The sequence below is a fragment of the Apus apus genome, chromosome 22 (genome assembly GCF_020740795.1).
Source record: "Apus apus isolate bApuApu2 chromosome 22, bApuApu2.pri.cur, whole genome shotgun sequence".
In the NCBI taxonomy this organism is placed as follows: Eukaryota; Metazoa; Chordata; class Aves; order Apodiformes; family Apodidae; genus Apus; species Apus apus.
Window position 1 is genome coordinate 5,860,379 of NC_067303.1, and position 18,631 is coordinate 5,879,009.

Here is an 18,631-nt window from a genome sequence, read left to right on the forward strand (position 1 = left end):
TCCTGTGATATTTAAGCTAATAATATTTCTTGAAGCAAAGAGAAAGGTATTTTATTGGGGCATGCTCAGCAGATGGGATTTCAGTGGCTCTAGCTCATCTAATTACTCTCTCTCTGCCATACTTCCATGGCATGCTTTGTAGCCTTACATATTTCTTGTAAATGTTGTGATTTTTACAGCCCTAAGAAAGGAAACAATAACATTAATTGATTTGGAAAGTTGCCTCCTGACTGCACTAATAAAGGTAGCAAGTGGTAGTGGTGTTAGTAAATGAATGCCAAGAGGAACAGAGAAAATTAAAGTCCATAATTCCAGTGTCAGTCACTAACTCTTACAACACGAGCAGCAGCCCCTCTGCATCTGGCCAAAACTTGTCCCCAGAAACCAGAGATTCAGATCCTCTAGGTAGTTAATTCTGTCAGGAGGGATTTCTGCAATTTTTTGTACAATCATTTTTTCCCTCTGGAAGCAGCAGATGCAACTGAAGAATACAAAGGGGAGGAAAAAAAGCTGTTTTGGTGAGTGGGCTTCACAGAAGAATTCAGAACAAATTTCTGAGTGGGATTACTTGGCCCATGTGCTCAGAACATCATTCAGTGCCTGAGCTGGTTTTTCTGCCCCACGAGACCATTTCCCTTGTGCTTGCTATCAGCTTTGAGTTTTCTTCTTCACTTGAGCAGGGACATATGCTGCGTGTCCATGCTGGAAGGGCTCACAAACGAGGTGCTTGGCTTGGGTAGAAGCTATCACCTCAGCCAGTGGGCAGCCCCTGAGCTGCAGGCTTTGTTCAGCAACCCAGCTCCAATGACCTCCCCGGGGACCTTGGTGGGAGGACCGAGTGCCATTTGTGTGGGATGACACCAGATAGCTTAGCCATGCACCACTGGAGCCCTTCATTCCAAGGGAGCCAGAGATGTTGGTAAGGCCTTGCAATCACCACCATCACGAGACCTTTCCCTTGCCCTTTGCAGCTCTCCCAGCCCTGACCTGCAGGCTCAGCCTGTGGGCAAGAAGCGTTCATCCATTCTTGGGCAGCCTGCAGATGTTGGGCTCCATAATTGGTTTATTTCTCCTCAGAGTGTCTCATAAAGGCTGACAGTGAAGTCCTGGGTTGGGAGGGGAATCTGCTGGCCCCCTTGACAACTGACATGATGGAGAAAATTGCCGTGTCATCACTTATTAGGGACAGCATATTTCCTCACTCCTGAGCCTGAGAAGGTCCCAGCTGACAGGGAGAGAAACTGGGATTTACCTGGAGCTGGTGGCCCTGGGCTGGGTGGTGAGTTTTTTTGGCAGATAGGCACTGCCCTTGGGGAGGCTGCTGGGGTATTACAGCACATTTTCATGCTTGACCTGCTCCTCACCTCTCCCTTTGCCAAGCGACACAGGGAACAATGTGCTCCTTTCTAAGTGAGGGTGCCTGGATAGTTTTGGCTGCTGCACAAGGAATGAGATCACGGAGGGAACTCATAGAAAACAATTCCTTTTCTTCCTCATCAGAAAGAATCACAGAGTCTCGCCCCAACTAGACATTTCTCTAGGTCTAGTCAAAAACAGTTGTTGGCTCTTGCAGAGAACAGATTCTTGTTCACAGAACAGAGACCTATTTTGACAGGTTTTTGGTTACCTTGTTTACTTACATTAATTGTTTCCTTGGCAGCCTGTAGCAAGGTTATATCTGTCCCAAGAAAAAGCAGCATCTGTCATCAGAATTGCCTCTAAAACAGTCTTGTCTTGGCTTGAACATCCAGGTAACTTCTCCACAGCTCCCATTGCTTCGGGAGGTGAAGTGAATTGTATTGGAAATGTAGCTGTCAGTTCAAAAAGAGCAGGGAAGTTCTGCTGAGGGCAGTAGGGCAACAGCCCATGGAAACGGGAGGAGGGTGGAGGGCTGGGGTGATTGCCAGGAGGGGATGAAGCTGCAGGAGTCCTTGCAAGCATCTGGTCCCCTCTGTTCTTAGCTGCTCACAGATTATAGAGACAATAATGATCACCAGGACCCACAAAGGCTGCAGAGACCCTCAGCAGAGGAGCAGCTGGAAAGTGTTTATGCAAAGGCAGCTGCCACTGAGACACCTGCTTTGCTTTCCCGGCCCTTTATACCTTCTCCCTTTTCAGCTTGTGCCCCAGAACAACACGATTTTCCTGTTCCTGTGGGCCCAGCCTGCGGGAAGAAATAATCACCATCAGCAGAGCAAACAGATTGTTGCAAGAGCCTTTAGGAGGTGGAAGTGACACTTAAGAATCCCTGCCATTAGCAGGGGATGGCGGCAGCCACCCATTGCAGCTCTGCTTTACAGAGCTGCATAAACATTTTCCTTCTAGCTGATATCACATCTCCCCCAATTCAGCCCTGCCTGGGAAATGGAACGAGTGGTTTGTTGGGGATTTTATTTTATTCTATTTTTTGCACGCTGTGCACAGCCAAGGTAATGGGGGATTTTCTGCTCCAAAGGGAGATGGAATCACATTCAGCAGGTGCAAAGTGGCTTTTCACTCTCCTTCAGCCAGTTCACTATCATGAGTCTTAAGCAAGGAAGGTGGGTTTGTGCAGGAAGAAATCATAATCTCTCACCAGAAAAGTGTGACAGCCCTTGAAATATTGGGCCTGGAAGGGCAGGGAGCTCAAATGTAAAAGGAGTGCAAAATAGCATAGGGAGTTCAGATTAATAATACGAAGCTGAAGCAACTGATGCAACAAAACAACAGTGTGTTTTTCCCTAGAACATTCTTTTCTCCACTTTCCTTTTCTTCAGCTCAGTTTGTATTCTTTGACAACAACTTAGATGACTGCAGGTGATTCTTTGCAGACAAAAGAAATTATAGACATTTTCAGTACTTCTGTGTTCACATGTACAACTGACAGAGCAGATTGCCCTGTTGGTACAGGTAAACTTCTGAAATTCTTCCAGATAACTGTGGTTTTTGAAAGAGCCATTATGAAATTTGTCATTCATGTTACACATTTGTTGGGGTTTCGGTTCTTCTCTCCTTTCAAAGGTTTGTTAAGTTGTTAGGGGTTTTTTTTATGGGTTTCTAGCCATTTCAAAAATCTTGTTTTTGATGTCAGTATGGTTTTAATTTAAGTAAAAATGGTAATGGCATAAAAGTGTTCATACAAACAACAGCAATAACTTCCCTGGTGACTCACCTAAAGAAAGTTAAGTTGCAGGTTGTGCCTTTACACTAAAATATGCTGTATGGGGTGTTCTCTTATTTTATTCCTTCCATCCTGCCTGGCATTCACACCCTTGGAATAGCCTGGGACTTAATATTACTGCCCTCACAGAGAAACCCTGTCAAAGCCTGTTACCTGGGAGGAAAAGAGGTTAAAAAATAGGATTTCTGCATCACGATGTTAAATTGCTCAGTGCTACATAAATATGACAAGGGAAATACAAGGAAGCTGTAACCAATACACCAACATAACTGTCATTGGAGGCTGATCTGGCTGGGTTTATACCTTTTGCTGCTGTCACTCTGAACTCTCTCATTGCCAGAGTATAATTGTTTGGCATCAATAACTTATATTAATACATTCCTGTGTACGGAGCAGCTCTTAATGATTACGCCCAACCTTAATTTGCTGAGCCTCAATCACTCCAGCAGCTCGTTGGCATTGTTAAGGTTAGTAACTGGGTGATTCATAAGACAGGGCACATCACCAATCAAGCTGATTGCAGTAATTGTTGCAGTGAACCGTAGGAACACCAGGCAGTTTGTTATTTAGCAGCAGCTTCCCCCAGCACACGGGTCTCCTGGGGGCACTGCAGGGGTCCACAGCACGCTGCTCTGAGGAGGGCCTGGTGCAGTTTTGAATGTGAAAGACTTTCCTACATCAGGGGGAGCTTCTCTGCCTGTGCAGGAAGACCTAGATTCTGAATCTCAACTGTTTTCTCTCAGGGAAGTAAAATCTAGAACCCTAAGACTACATACCTGAGCCCCATCTCTGCTGGAATTACAAATCAGGGAATGCTGGTGGGCTGGCAAGGAAAGGTGACTTCTCTTTCCCCAACCCTGCTTCCCTTGTGCAACAAATTCCTTGGTGAGAAAAGTTTGGAATGCTCTCAAGCTCGTCAACCAAGAGGACAGGTTTTAGCCTCAAAAAGTCCTCAAGGCTCTGTTCCTGAGGGAGCAGAGGATGATGGTGCTTTCTGTTCTGCCAAGCTCTCCCTTCCTCATCCCCTTATGGATCTCATCTGGGGTGGTGGGTTGACCTTGGCTGGGTGCTCTGCAGGTAGAGCACCATCCTAGTGGGTCCTACAATCAACAACTGAAACGAGTATGAGAGTTTGGGTATGTTTGGGTTCCCTTGCCACTATTAATAACTACCCTGAAGAGTACTTAAATATCTTTAAAAGGACTTAAATATCTTAAATATCATTAAATTTGCAGTGATGTGTCTGCTACCAGCGTTCCCAGCAGTTCCTCTGCCAACAGAAGTGCCAAGTATCCTGATTTTATGGTGCAAACCTATGGATTAAAAATAGATCTTATTAACTGCTCAGAACTGACACTTCTCTCTGACTAAAGGGGCTCATTTCTTTGCAGGCAGTAGAAGGATCTTCCTGTTATGCTGATAAATAGAGGCATTTGCATAAATAGAATCAGATGTTAGGTCTTCCTGCATATGTACTCCAGAATTAGATGTTTTGCTCTTGGGTGCTTGAAAGACCTGCTGCTGCAATGGGGCTGAAAGGGAATTCTAGAAAATAGTTACCAAATGTTTGAACTGGACAGGGACTGGGAAAGAAAGAGGTGAGTGTCCTTCCTGAAATCAATCTCAGCTTCTACAGTGAAATGTAGGACAGAGACATCACACTGTCCGTTTGCATTCTGGTGTGTTGCACACTGTGCACATGATATCATGTGTTACAGGTAAGAAAAGGCAGTTTTCTCAGTTTTGTCTGGAAGAGCTCTGATTGTGCTGGACTGGTGCTGTTGATGAATAATGTCCCATGGAGCATTACAGCTTTGTGCATTTGTAAACTATGCAAAAGCAGCACCCCAAAGCCCATGTGGCTCTGGCACGTGCTGCTGCGGGAGAAACAGGAGGGGGAAGTTCTAAGCTGTACTAACCTATCTGTGCTGCTGTGGTCAATAAACACTTTCCCTCCAGCTTCAGCTGGATAGAGACCAGTTCTGCACATTTTGGGAGAGAAGCTGCTTAAATGCTGGAAGGACTTGTGGTCACCATGACGAAAGGGATTTTATGTCTCAGAGGTTTCTGCATCAGGTTGAAACGAAGAAGGTTTGTTCTTTTTTTTTTTTTTACAGGGCAGAAAGGGATGGACTTTCTGCCTCCTCCCTCCTTGAGCTGGTTTCTTGCTGTCAGTGCTAGGGAGCTGCAGCAGCAGGAATGGCAAACACCTATATCCCAGCTTATCACTTCCCAGTGTTGCTGCTTTCCTGCTTCCCTGAGTGCTGTACCCTTCAGCCGTGCCGAGTTTGCTTTTGGAGGGCAGAGAAGAAGTGCTGGCTTCCCTTTTCAACATGTGCAAATGCTCAGCAGGTGTCTGCTTGCCTGTGTGAAGCCTTGCTTGGGCTGAAAACCAGGACACACAGCACATTCCTAAGGGGAAGCTGGTTTGTTTGGAGGTGCCCACAGCTGGCAGGTACACGTTCAGGACAAAACCAGCTGCACCCTTCATGCAGGCTGAACCTGAAGACACGTCTCCCACCTTGCTGAACTTCAGATCTCATCTGGGCTTCTGGCATGAAGCATTGCTAATGAGCCCTTTCCTCCCTTGCTTGTTGAGCAGGGGCTTGAACACAGGGCTGTGAACACAAGGGCTTATGCAAAGTGTGAGCAGTCCTGGCAAAGCAGTCTGAGAGCCATTATTTATTCATTTGAATAACACTTCTCATATGTTTCTCAATGCTTTAGAGGCGAGGCATTCCTACAGGTTCACTGCAGCACTTAGCCTAGGGTCTTTTCATGCATTTTCAAACCATTTATTCCAAACTACAGTTTATAAAACTCTCTTTAAAGGTTAAATGAAACCTGGTTCCTCCTCGATTCCTCCTACCCTTTCCCCGTGCAAACCTTGCCCTGTTATTGCTGCTTTGCTGCAGCAGGGTTGCACACAAAGTCTGAGGTTCTGGCATTGATTACATCTCTGTGGAACAAGGAATATTGGTGTGGTAGTATTTTCTTACTCTTGTTACAAGCTAAGGGAGCTCCTGGGACAGAGTCTGGTAACTGTGAGTGTCACATAAATGCCAGAAGTCCCAGCTGAGATAGGACAGACCAGGGCACGGGAGTGGTCCTATGTGGAGCAGTGTCCCCTTACACCCCAGCTCATCATATTATAATTTCTGGTGCTTCAGAGAGACCTTCTCAGTATGAATGAGCCACCCTGAGCAGACACCAGGGACTTGGGTTTTTACAAGAAACGAGCACCAAGAGATATTGTTAGGAGTACAAGGGGGGTATGAACAATGAGAACAAATCACACCTTTCTTTGGAGCTGGAGAACCCCTTTTCTGTCAACTTCTCTTTCTAGGCTCAGTGCTGCTCCCAGCTAATATTTCCACTTGCCTCCCCAAAAGTAACTTGGCTGCAGACCTCTTGCTTCCCTTCAGCTCGCTGGGAGGTGTGGTAATTACTGCCTATTTTTCCACATTGGTGCCTTTCCCCAGAATTATTTTCCACTGGTATTAAATTCCTACCTTTATCACCTTGGGGAGAGTTCAGCCAACATGACCTGATCACAGCAGGCTGCCCTACTTACCTAGAGGGATTTTTTTCCTCCCCAGCTCTGTGTTTTAGATGCCAGGAACTTCCCTTCTTCTTTGCCTGGTGCCTAAAAATAGCTTAACACAGCTCACAGGAACAGCCTCTGCCAGTTGCTACTAGAAACTCTTTGGCATCCAAAAGAGCAGCCAGTGGCTTCATGGAGGGCTTTGGCTCACAACCCTGCCTGTGAGTCTCTGAAGGTGCCCCTGCCTGATGGATCACCTCCCACTCATGGCTGTCTTTGAGTCCTCTGCTTGCAGAGCTGAGCAGGTGAACCTGCTGACAGTGTCCATCTGTATGTTGGAAAACACTGTGAGGAAGCTCAGTTCAAGATCTGAACATGAAAAATAATAATACTAGTAAAACAGCCGATTCAGAACTGTCTTTGCACCTGGAACATACACCCCTGTTTAAAAGTCTCCATGAATTTTTATTTTAAAGTGATGAGAGCCTGGAAACTTTATTTGTCAGGACCTTTTCTTTTTCTGCTGTGTAGCAGCTCAGTGTGTGTGCCTGCTCTGAAGAAGGGAGCAGGACTGTGTTTCCTATTTGGCACATGATTATTACTGGGGGATGGGACAGGACTCACAGGAAACAAAAAAGAAGTTGCTAGAAAGAAAGAAATCCTGCTTTAGGACTGGAATCTTCTTGCCCTGAAGCAGACTTGGGAATCTTCCAGCTGCTGGAGCTGGAAAGTGTTGCTGGGAAGGTGCCAAGGAGGGGTTGCTTTGGCCAGTGGGTAAATGGAGGTGGTCAGCTCCCAAAACAGCTCTCAGTCTCCACTGCTGAGTGGATTGCCAGAGAAATGAATCAGAGGAAGGGAAATTATTTGAGAAAGAAAAAGGAGGGTTGAATGGACTTGAACAGTTGCAGAAGAATAGTAGAACAGGAAGGGTTGCTGGAGGGAAGTCTGGTCACACTCTGCTCTTCCATTAATTGCTGCAGTACCTTGTAGGTGATGTGCAGGTTGCTCTGCTGAGCTGAGGGGTGGGAAATCATTCTCTTGCAGCCAAGAATGTGGTTATCAACCCAAGCTGAGTCTTTCAGAAGGTGTCTATTTGTTACAGGGGAAAGAGCAGAGGAAACCTGCTCCAGACATCTACAGGAAAGTCCATTTACTGGATCTCAAGTCTATCTTCTGTAGTCCCCATCTGGGGCCACTGAGAGCCTGACAGAATGATGCTCTGAGCACCCCTAGCATTGAGTCCAGGGCAGATCTTGGCCTCAGTTCCACAGGAGCTGCCTTCCCAGCTGCTGCACTGAAGGCAGCGACCAGTGATACCAGTGCACATCAGGAGAGAGCCCAAAACAAAGGAGAAATTCTGCTTCCAGGGCCTTGCAAGTCTACAGACCCCTGTGGCAAACAGGCTTATTGTGACACTGAGTAGCTTGGAATCACTGGTGGACTTGGCAGTGTTGGATTTATGGTTGGACTCGGTGACCTTAAGGGTCTTTTCCAACCTACATGATTCTGTGATTCTATAAAAACCTGTTTGTGTGTCCCCTGTGTCACCATCTGCTGAAAACACTGTCAGCCAGTGTGACATTGTCTGTCGTAGCTTGTTGGCTGAATTTGGGATCTTAAAAGCATTTAGTTCCCTGTCATTCTACTCCCACAACAACTCTTCCTGTAGCAGTTACAGGTCAGACAATAAGTGCAGCATTAATGTATGTGAAATAAAAGCAATCCTGAGCCTGTGTCCCTGCAGAATTCACTTCATACTCAGCCTGATGGAGAGGTAATTTATCCTAGAAATGATGACTTGAAGTTTGGCCATTTGGTAGAGTTCCAAGAGGCACACAGTACATTTGGCTTGGAATTCATGCAGGAAAGGACTTTTCAGACTTTTTTAACCACTCAGAACAGTTGAGGAAACTGGAAGGTATCCTTAAGAACATTCAATGTCACCCTAAATTAGGCCATAAAAAGTAAGTGCTTTTTAAAAGCAGTTTTCCACAGTAGGGTCTGCATTGTCAGAGCTTTCTAGTGATTTAGAGGTTCTCCTTCCTTGTGGCTCCTGCAAAAAAAATCAAGAAATGGGAGTCTGGCTGCTGTGAAAAATACTCTTGTCTTCAAATTTAGAGGAAAAGCTATATATATATATAATGTGCTAAACCTCTATAAAGCAGAGCCCATAAAACTGGGAGTCTGACAGCAGAGGTGTGGAGCACTGTCATGTGGAGAGCAAACCTGGATCTTAACCCTTTTGGTTTCATGTGGTAGTGACTGGAAGTGTTGCTGGGGCTCTGATGCTTTCCCCCAGGCTGGGTTGTGGCACTTACTTGTTTTTGGAGGATCACACTGAATGTGAGGAACAAGAGAAATCCCTCAGTACTGAGAGGGCTCACTTGTCATAAAGCTACTCTTTTTTTTATCTTCTTCTTCCTTTCTTTTCTTCTTTCTCGGATGCATCCCAACTGCCTACATGACTGTTTTCTGACTGTCTTCACGACATGTTAAGCTCCAGATCAGAGTTGAGACACATGCAGAAGACATGTCTGTGAGCACCTTTTTCCCTTGTCAGCCCTTAACTCTTCTCCCAAAAGTTGCCTTTTACAGTTTTCTTATCACCTTCTCTGTCACTAGTTCCCTCCTGGCCATCAAGTTAATTAGTGTTTCTCTCCCTTGTCTTTGGGTCAGCTCTTATTAGCTACAGAGCCACCTCCCTTGCTCTTTCTGGGATACTAATATGGATGGGAACCAGCTCATGTGTGGGGCAACATTCAGCAGAGGCTTCAGTGGGTTAAGAAAACAATGTGGAGAGGAATTAGTGTGGGGCAGCAGGATTCTGGCCTTTCCCAGAGCCTCAATGAAAAGCCCTTTCAGAGCCATTTAATTTCCTCTGGCAGTGGATGGACTGGATGACCCAGGGGACAAGAGACCTCTTAGTTCTGGTGTATACCTTGTTGCTCTGGGTCAGCTTCCAGGCTTTAAACTTCTCTGAAAACGTGCACACAGACAAAAAAAAATAAAAAATCAGTCTGGTAAATAACATTCCCTTTCCCATCAAGTGCTTAACAGGGAAGGACAGGACACAAGCACAGCTCAGAAAAGCTTCATTTTAATCTGCAGTGACACATCAGGCTGCAACAGGCAGAGGAGGAGCTCTTAAGCACAACAGACAAGAGAAAAGAGGAGGGTTTTTTGTACCTCTAATACTTCTGTGATGTTTATTAGGGTAGCTCTTAACTGTGACAGCAGCAGTTGTGCTTTGCAGCTCTGCCACTGCATCAGGATCTTTTCTGACTCAGGATCTACGCGTGGGCATTGTAGCAACAGCCCAGCTAGTGTCACCTGGCCAGTGTACAGTCAGCTCAGAGCACAGGGAACTAGGGAAGCTGCAAACAACTGCAGCAAACCAACGTTTCCCCAAAGCATTGGCTTGTTGCTTATCCCTTGCCCTTCTGCCAAGGGCTATCAGCAAAACCCAGCCCCTTGGGTGTGGGTGATTTATGGCTGCGCTTTTTTTTCTTATTCTGAGCCCCCAAACTTGCCACCCCCAGCAGACACAGCATCTGGGTATCTTTGTCACATCACCATGGTGAGGAACGCGGTGATAAACACATTGGGTGAGGTCCCTCCTTGCTCATCAGAGCCTGGTAGAACCACTTGGAATGGTACCTGTTGAATGCAGCACATCCTGCAGTGCCAGGCACGTGCCAGAGCTGCTCAGGAAGAATTCCCATCCTCACAGGGCTGCAGAGGGACCAGCCCTGGGCTCTGGTCCATGGAGTGTCACCAGGCAGCACAGGAGGGGCTGCAGAACTGCAGGTTCAGACAGAGCTGGTACCTGAGCACAGAAGAGAGGTGAAGTTGGAGTGTCAGGCTGTGCTGCCTGCAGGGTGGCTCTCCTGGCCTCCACCATCTGGGAAGCCTCTTCTTCCTCACATCAAACCTCTTATTTGCACCAAAGGTGCAGCAGAGAGCTCTGCTCGGCTGAGAGAGAGCGATGCTTTCAGCCAGGGACAAGCTTTCTCTTCCAGCTGCCCTTTTAGAAGATCTTTTATCTGTATTATTTATTCTCATATAACTTAATGTGAAAGGCCTCCTCAGCCCCAGGCTCCAGCAATTAGCACTAATAGATGATTACACAGCAGAGGCAGCACATAAAGGCAGTGTTCATTCTGTGTGGCCACGTGCAGCCCAGACTGATCTGCTGTCTGCCAACCTGCCACTGCTGAGGAGCAGCCCCACTGTGCTGCAGGGCCAGGAGACACCTCAGACACTCCTGCTCAGCACACCAAGCCAGCCCTTCGGAAATAATCCTGTGTATTTTGCCTTCTGCACACACGAGTGTGCACAGGCAGAGGAACAGGAAGCCCCCACCCAGGCCTGCTTGGGTTCCAGGTTGCATTTCTTCATTTTCTGCAAAGAATCAGGCTGCCAAGTCTTGCTCCTCACGCTGCTCTGCCTGGCAGCTCAGACACCCACCATGCTGGGCACCACCAGGGGGCTCAGAAATAAATTTTTAAGTGCTAAAACCCTCACTTTGGGAAGACAAGGGCAGGAGAGGCTCCCAGCTGCAAATCCTCAGGGTGCCTTACTGAACTGTGGCAGCCTTCCTTTCTCTAGAATTTCTTTTCATCCCTGTTCCTGCATGGAGAGAAAGAAGCTGGCATTTCATTTCCTCCTTTCTAGCCCTAAGGTCTCTGTCTGTAGGTTGGTCTGTTGTACTAGCAACCAGGTACCTGCACTAAGCAATTCCAAGGACCTGTTTCTCTCCAGTGACCACATTAAGCCTCCTAAATTAGGTTGAGATAATTAAGTAGCATCTTCTCAGCCAGGTTGCCTGGCTTTGAGCAGGAAGCAGTGCTCTTGGCAGGGAAATACCAGGGCTGAAGGGGCAGCCTGCTACTGCAGTCCTGCTGTGGCCACCCTGGAATTCTTGATCTCCTTCTGGGAAGGTGTCCCTGCAGCTCAGAGCTGTGGGCAGCACAGTGTGGTGCAGTGCTGGCAGCTGATTTTCCAGCAGAGGCACAGGGAAGGAGCTTCTGGAGACAAGGCTCATTGCTTAGCTTTTTTTTTTTTTTAAGTTGGAAACACGGTTGGTTGAATTTCCAAAAGCTTTTCTATCTGAGAAAAAAAAAAACACACTGCAAAATGTGCCAAAGTCACCTTCTCCTCAGCAGCTGGATTCTGTTAGGGACATGTCTCCAGAGCTTCAGAATGGGTGGAAAATGAAAAGCAGCTGACTTGGAGTGTTTACTACACTGGCTGGCACAAATGGGCTCTTTCCCAGCTCCACTTTGACCTGCTTGTTGGTCTCTGTTGAGTGAGAAATCCATGCATGGGAACACTGAAGAGTGTAGAACAAGTGCATTACTAGAGATCCACCCTGCCTGCCCCCAGAGAAATATGGCATCAGGTAGGGAAGCACCTTGCAGTGTGCTCTCAGGATAAAACTGATCCTTTGCTGGCAACATCCATCAGGCAGGCAAGCCAGAATTAACAGTCATAAATGAGACAAATGGAAGAGTGTTGTTTGCTATGTGGGTAACTCAGGAAGTACTGAGGGAGGACTTTTCCCTGGCAGATTCACTGGGGAACTGAATTCCTTTAATTCCTGCTTTTCAGGCAAATGTCTTCATTTTTGGATCCAGCAGAAGCTGCAGTTACCCTCATGGTGTGTTGCTGGAGATCACAGGCTCTCATGCACTGTGGTTTTGAACATGACAGAACACCTTTCTCCTTTGGACAGCAATAAATTAGTGGCTATAATTGGAGAGGTGTCCTGGAGCTATTATGAAGTTAGAAGTCCAAGGGCAGAGTCTGGAATAGGAAATTTGCAATAATTCTTTGTTCATTTCTGATATTGAAGGAAGCTGCTTGATCTGTTGTTGGCCTCGTGATGCTCACAAAACAGTGACTCACTGAGCTCATAGCTCATCCTTCCATAGATCTAATTTGTAGAAAGGTTACCAGAAGGATTGAGGTTTTTTTTTTTTGTTCTAGTTTGGCCACACTCTCTGCTCCCCTTGCTTCTGATGGGGAGAAGTGTCTGGCAAAGCTGTTGTGAGCAGAGCAGCTCTGCTGTGGTGCCAGGCACGAGCAAAGGTGGCAGCATAAAATGTGACCAACAGAAAATGTTTCATGCAAAGGAGTTTGTCCTTAGACTGTGTGAAGAGGCAGAAATCTAATTGCTGCAGCTGAGCCAGTGCCATGGGTTTGGTCTTGGCTGGATTTTATCTGTCTTTGGAACCTCAAACATCAGGAATAAGATTCCCACTCTGCTTTTTCATGCCCAGATCGGGTCTTTTTGCTTCAGGAGTGTATCCTTCCCTCACACAGCTCAGAGAACATCAGCAGGAGGTGAGTTCATTCTGTTTGGGCAGGTTCCACTCCTGACCAGAAGATTTCTTGTTTTAATGCAGTTCCTGTTCAGGATTACTGCCCTCTCATCAGCTGGTTTTGGAACTGCCAGGGTATCCCTAGTTCCTGGATCAAAATCCCACCCTCCAGCATATGACTGCTGGAGAATGGTGCTGTCCTCTTCCTAAGGAACAAAGACCAAGGAAGGGTATCTGCTCTGGACATTCCCATCGGGCTGGGGGGACACAGAGGCAAAGCATATCCTGCTTTCTGAAGAGAATCTGGCTTCTTTCCTACAGAGAGTAACTGGGAATCACACAGCTCACTTGATTTTCTTGCTGTCTTGTCCAGGCTCTGCTCTCCTCTTCTCCCTTACACATATTCCTCTCTATAGAGGAAACAGAAAGCAGCCTAGGAAAAAAAGCAGAATGTGAGGGGATCTGGGAATCCTCAAAGGATATCTCTGCTTTAACTGCAGAGTCACCACCAGAAAAGCTAAATCATTTATTCTCCGCCTTCCTCTCAGCATCTTTCTGTTTAAAAATGTAATTAGATCTGCATGTTCCTTGGTTTTAATTTTAATTACGTGTCTAGAACTGCATTGTTAAGGCTGTTTAGTGTCCATTTCTAAATTAAAAATCTCTGCTCTATCCTGAATACCACTGCACTTTATTCCATTTTATAACAGGGAAATGCTTTGGGTGTTTGTTTTGTTGTTTTTTTTTTAAAGAAGCTTTTGAAGACATTTAATGTTTTGGGGTTTTTTTACTAGACTTTTTCCTAGGGATTTCTACTCAGACTAAAGGGATTGATACTATTTACAGAGAGTTTGATAAAAACCTTGCAATCCTCCAGATTTCCTTTTCAGAAAGAATGGAAGGCACCAAAGTTGAGGAGAGCATTTTATTTCCTTAATGTTGCTGTTTTCTGTGCAGTGGGACCTCACACCAGCACGGTCTGAGGAGCTGCAGAAACAGGAAGGAAAACACATGCAGCTCCTGCCTCCACATAAAGAGTAAAATTAACAAACCACAGACATTACACCCAAAGATAATTCTGTGAAAATGGTCTTGAAGAGTTCCTGTTTGTTTGTTCAGATGTGTTAATAGAGACCTGAAAAGCTACTGACAGAAGAAAGGAGCTTTGAAGTGATCTGAAGGTGTATTAGACATCAGCAAAACTGTGGTTCCAAAAAAGCAAGAGCCCAGGGAGAAGCTGTCAGGGTGCTTTGCAGGTGTTCTACCAGAGGCAGCTTTTAGGGAGCAGCAAAGGAGTCTGTCTCTCCTTTTTGTCCATGGTGATTTGGGCTGAGCTGGGAATGCTGAGCTGGGATCCCTCGCTCTGGCTGTGCAGGCAAGCAGAGGAGACAGGTGATCCAGCTGATGGCCAGGAAAGATCTACCCTCTTCTCATGGTGCTTTTTTCTCCCTTTCTTAATCCCTTGCCTGCCTTCAGTCCTGGCCTTTCTGCTTTCCTCGCCACCAGTGCTCTCTGAAACAACTAACCTCAGGCTCCTGGTCTGTCTGAGGAGCTGCTCCATGATTCCCTGGGCCCAGCTCTCCAGGCTCTGCACTGCTCTTCATTTGTTTTATGCTCCCTGGTGGAGTTCAAGCCAGGTCAGCAGCTACACCCAGAATTAAATACAACATGCTTCATGTCACCACAGGGAGTTCTAATTCTTGTTGAGATCCCACTCCAGCCAGGGCCCCTCTGGAAGTGACACACACTCAGCTTCCTGGCCATCTGGCCACTGCTGTCTGTGGATGTGGAATAATAAATAGGATCTGCACGTTTATATTAGAAACTGCAGAGACACACAACCCTGTATGTAACTGCAGTGTCCTGAGGGCCAGAGATGTCACCTGAGATGGAGCTGGTGGCTGTGCAGCCTTCAGACACCATTGCCACACAAGCAGCAAGACCCAAATCTTGCAGCATTGCTGCCCTGGATATACGTAAAGCATTGGCCTTTGCATCCTTATGGATAAAACACATTCCAGAAATGCTAGATGTCACTAACTTCTAAAAACCCCAGGCGTTTCTCAGTTTGCATGCACAAGAAAATGCAGAGCTGCCATGCGTTTGTCATGCAGCTGGCACATCTAGTCCATTAAGCAGGGAAGTGCTTTATTCCTCCACTCCACCTGCTCATCCAGAGGAGTTTCCCCTCTGAAGCACATCCATGATTTGCAGGGAGATAGATGGCACTTTGTAACTATTAATTTAATGAGCTTATTTCAACATCACCCAAGCAAGGGAAAATTTACATCACTTACCTTGTGAGAAACCAAGGAACCTGATGTGATTAGGGCCTCCACTCAGCAAACGTGTTCTAACATGGGTCTGACTTCAAGAGATTTGAAGAGACTGTTTTAAAACAAGGGGTGTAATAAAGGAGCTGGAAATGAACTGCACTGCACACTCAAGGATCTTTTCTTCTTTCCTGCTGGCAATGGTGTAGAGCTTGGGTTTTCTTTTAAAAACCAAAACAACGACAATAAAAACAGACAGTGAAAGAGGCAGGATGTTTTCAGAGCTGTGGGTATGTGCCATTAACTGGGAACGTTGTCACAGCCTGTGTTGGGATGGGAGAGCAATTCCTCTCAGACCCTCTGAGAGGGCTGGACAGGACAGTGAGGGGCTGTGGGCTCCTGCTCTGAGCTGTGGTTTGTGCCCCATCACACAACCCTTTGGAGCTCTGCTCTGCCCCAGCGTTGCCTTGCTCATCATCTGCCCACTTAGAAACAAAGCCCTTCAGGGCCAGGGCTACTTGACTTAGGTTTTATTCAACAACTAATGAAACAAGTCTTTGGTCTGCTTTGGATTCTCTGGGTAATGAACTTTTACATGAACTCGGAGAGAAATGTTAGAGCAAAGGCTTAACTGAGATCACTTGATTAGAAGCAGCTCTGGGAAAGCAATCCATGAACCTGCAGTGGAAAGGTAGTGGTAGTCTCTGTAAAATGTTCTCCACTTCACTGGGGCTAGAAGGAAATAGGAGAAACCACTTTGGGGACATTGGTTATACCACCTCCTGCCCTGAGGGCTGCTCGTGAGACCTTGCTCTAAGACTCTTCCTGGAGCAGGATCTAAAAGCATCATTTAAAGAGAGATTTGCCTTGAGTTGGTAGCATTTACCCCATGCATGTGCCTATTGGAGGTTGTGGATCAGTGATACCCCAAGTAACTAGCATGGAAGAGAGGTGTGTGCTCTGCAGTGCCCAGCAAGCTCCTCGGGTTGCTCAGGGCTCCTCTGCAGACAGCACTGGTAAATCTGACCTGTCAGGTAGTGTTGATTCTTTCCTTCCTCCCTGGTGTCTTTCATTCCTCCCCTCCCTACTTCAATCTGTCTGCCAGAACCTCTGTAATAGCTATTAATTCTGTGGAAACTTGTAAATGAGAAGGGAAGGAGGGGAGAAAAAGATAAATAATTTATCTTAACCTCTTCTCATCATGTGTACAGACTAGTACTCTGCTTTGGGGACAAGTTCAGGTGTTTTAGTAGAGGTGAAATTTTACTAAGGCAACATAAGTGAGCATGAGGTATTTGTAGGGCTGCTTTCCTCCCAGAAAGTAAAACATTTTCCCAATTGACAGCATAAATTATCTGATCGTTGGCTCTGCAGAATGACATAAATGAAGTTGTCAGTCAGTCAGGCAAGTAAGTTTTCCCTCTGGTCATGTCACAGGTAAATGATTTGGTGTCTCTTGTGACAATTCTTTCCCTAGTTTGTTTTTCCTTCTCTCTTACTGGCCCAGTATTGAAGGCAAATGTTGTTCCTTTTTGTGATGAAAATGGTTGGGAGCAGAGTTAAAACAAGAAAAAAAAAAAAAATAGCAGTTTTTCCAAGGAAGGCTAAACCATGAAAAGCAAAATTTTGCTCACACTAGGAACAATTCTTCAAGAGCCAAGTACCTCCAGCTCCATAAATTTCTGGGTCAGCAAAGCACTGACATGGAAGATTAAATCCATACAGGATACAATCGTCAGAGACATGTAAATACTTCTACAGTTTCCATTCTTCTGTCCCAGAAAGCTAAACAGAACGTTGCTCTTTTCTGTCTGTACTCACCTGCAGTCTGAGAGGAAGGAACTACATCTTTTTGTGGAAAAAGAGATTACACTCCTGCCACTGGAATTTTTAGCTCAACTTTTATCCTGGAACAGAATACACAGGCAAAATGTACAGCTCCAGGAGGCAACTGCTGCTTTGCATTATGGAGCATGTCTGGGAATCATTAGTGTCCATGACAGAGAGCTGCAGGACCCCAGTCCTGCTTGCAAGTCTTCCCTTCCCTCTCTTGTTGTAAGAAATTCATTCTACATGGCTTCTTGTGTTACAGCTCTAGGTTTATTTCTTCATATTCTCTGTGCCCAGAGCAATTCCTCCCTGCTGGGGGTTGGCCAGCCTGCATTTCAGAGCTCAGCAAAGTTCCCCTAGAAAAGGAGGTGGTGATCAGGTGTCATGTCATAGTTGCACCATTCTGCTCCCAAAAACGTGGGCTGGAGCTGCAAGGAGTTGTCCCCAAGTCTCACTGAAGGATATTGCTCCAGAGAGACTAATAGTTAGAAGACAACTTTATCAGCAGCAGAATATCTGAAACATCTTTGGTATCTGGTGATATCCCCAGGTAATACACAGGGATAAGAGGAAAATCTCTTCCTCTTCCCCTCCCCTTACTGTCGTGATGCTCTTCTAAACAAGAAGCTTTCAGTGAGAGAAGGCACAGGACTGATTTCTCTGACCCTGGAAACAAAGCAGCATGTTTCCTTTGCCCCTTCTCCCCTAAAAATGGAGTTCAGGGATCCCTGTGACTTGCCTCCCTATCAACCCTGCTTTCTTTTAATCTCCCTTTTTCTGATGCTTTGTTTCCAACAGCAAATGCTTTTGGAGCAGGGGAACTATTGGCATCCCCTGGAATGCAAAAAAAAAAATTTGAACTTCAGCAGCAAATCAACTCCCCTTCTCTACAGAGCTTGTGCTATTGCTCTGAGGGAGTTTCAATTTCCTAATGTTCTAAAATCACTGTGATTACAATCCTTTATTATAAAGGTTTTCACAGGCATAAATTCATGTGAGGAAAGAATCTGCACACTTTAGGAGTCAGGAGTACTGTAAAAATGCAGCAGCTGGAAAACCACCTTTTCATTTCTGTGCTTATTAGGGACAGTTTCAGACTTGGGGATAAAAATCCAGGCTTCAATTGTTTAGCTTTCAGCGTGGCTGCTTCAGCAGATGAGGCAGCATCTGGAAGGAGCTACAAAGTGAAGCAGATTATAGAATCATGAGTGGTTTGGGCTGGAAGGGACCTTCAAGATCATGTAGATCGAGCCCCCCTGCGTGGGCAGGGACACCTCCCCATCCTACCTGCCCTTGAACACTCCCAGGGCTGGGGCTTCCTTACATGTTCTGATTTCTTCCGATAGGAAAAGGAGGATGAGAGTGTGTTTAGTGGCAAACTGACTTCCCCTCCCTACTGTTTGGTGCAGCAGACACCAAAGCCACCTTCACAGAGATCCTGAGGGCTCTTGAGTAGCAGGAAAGTCCCCTCAGCTCCCTCTGCGGAGCAGGGGAAAGAACT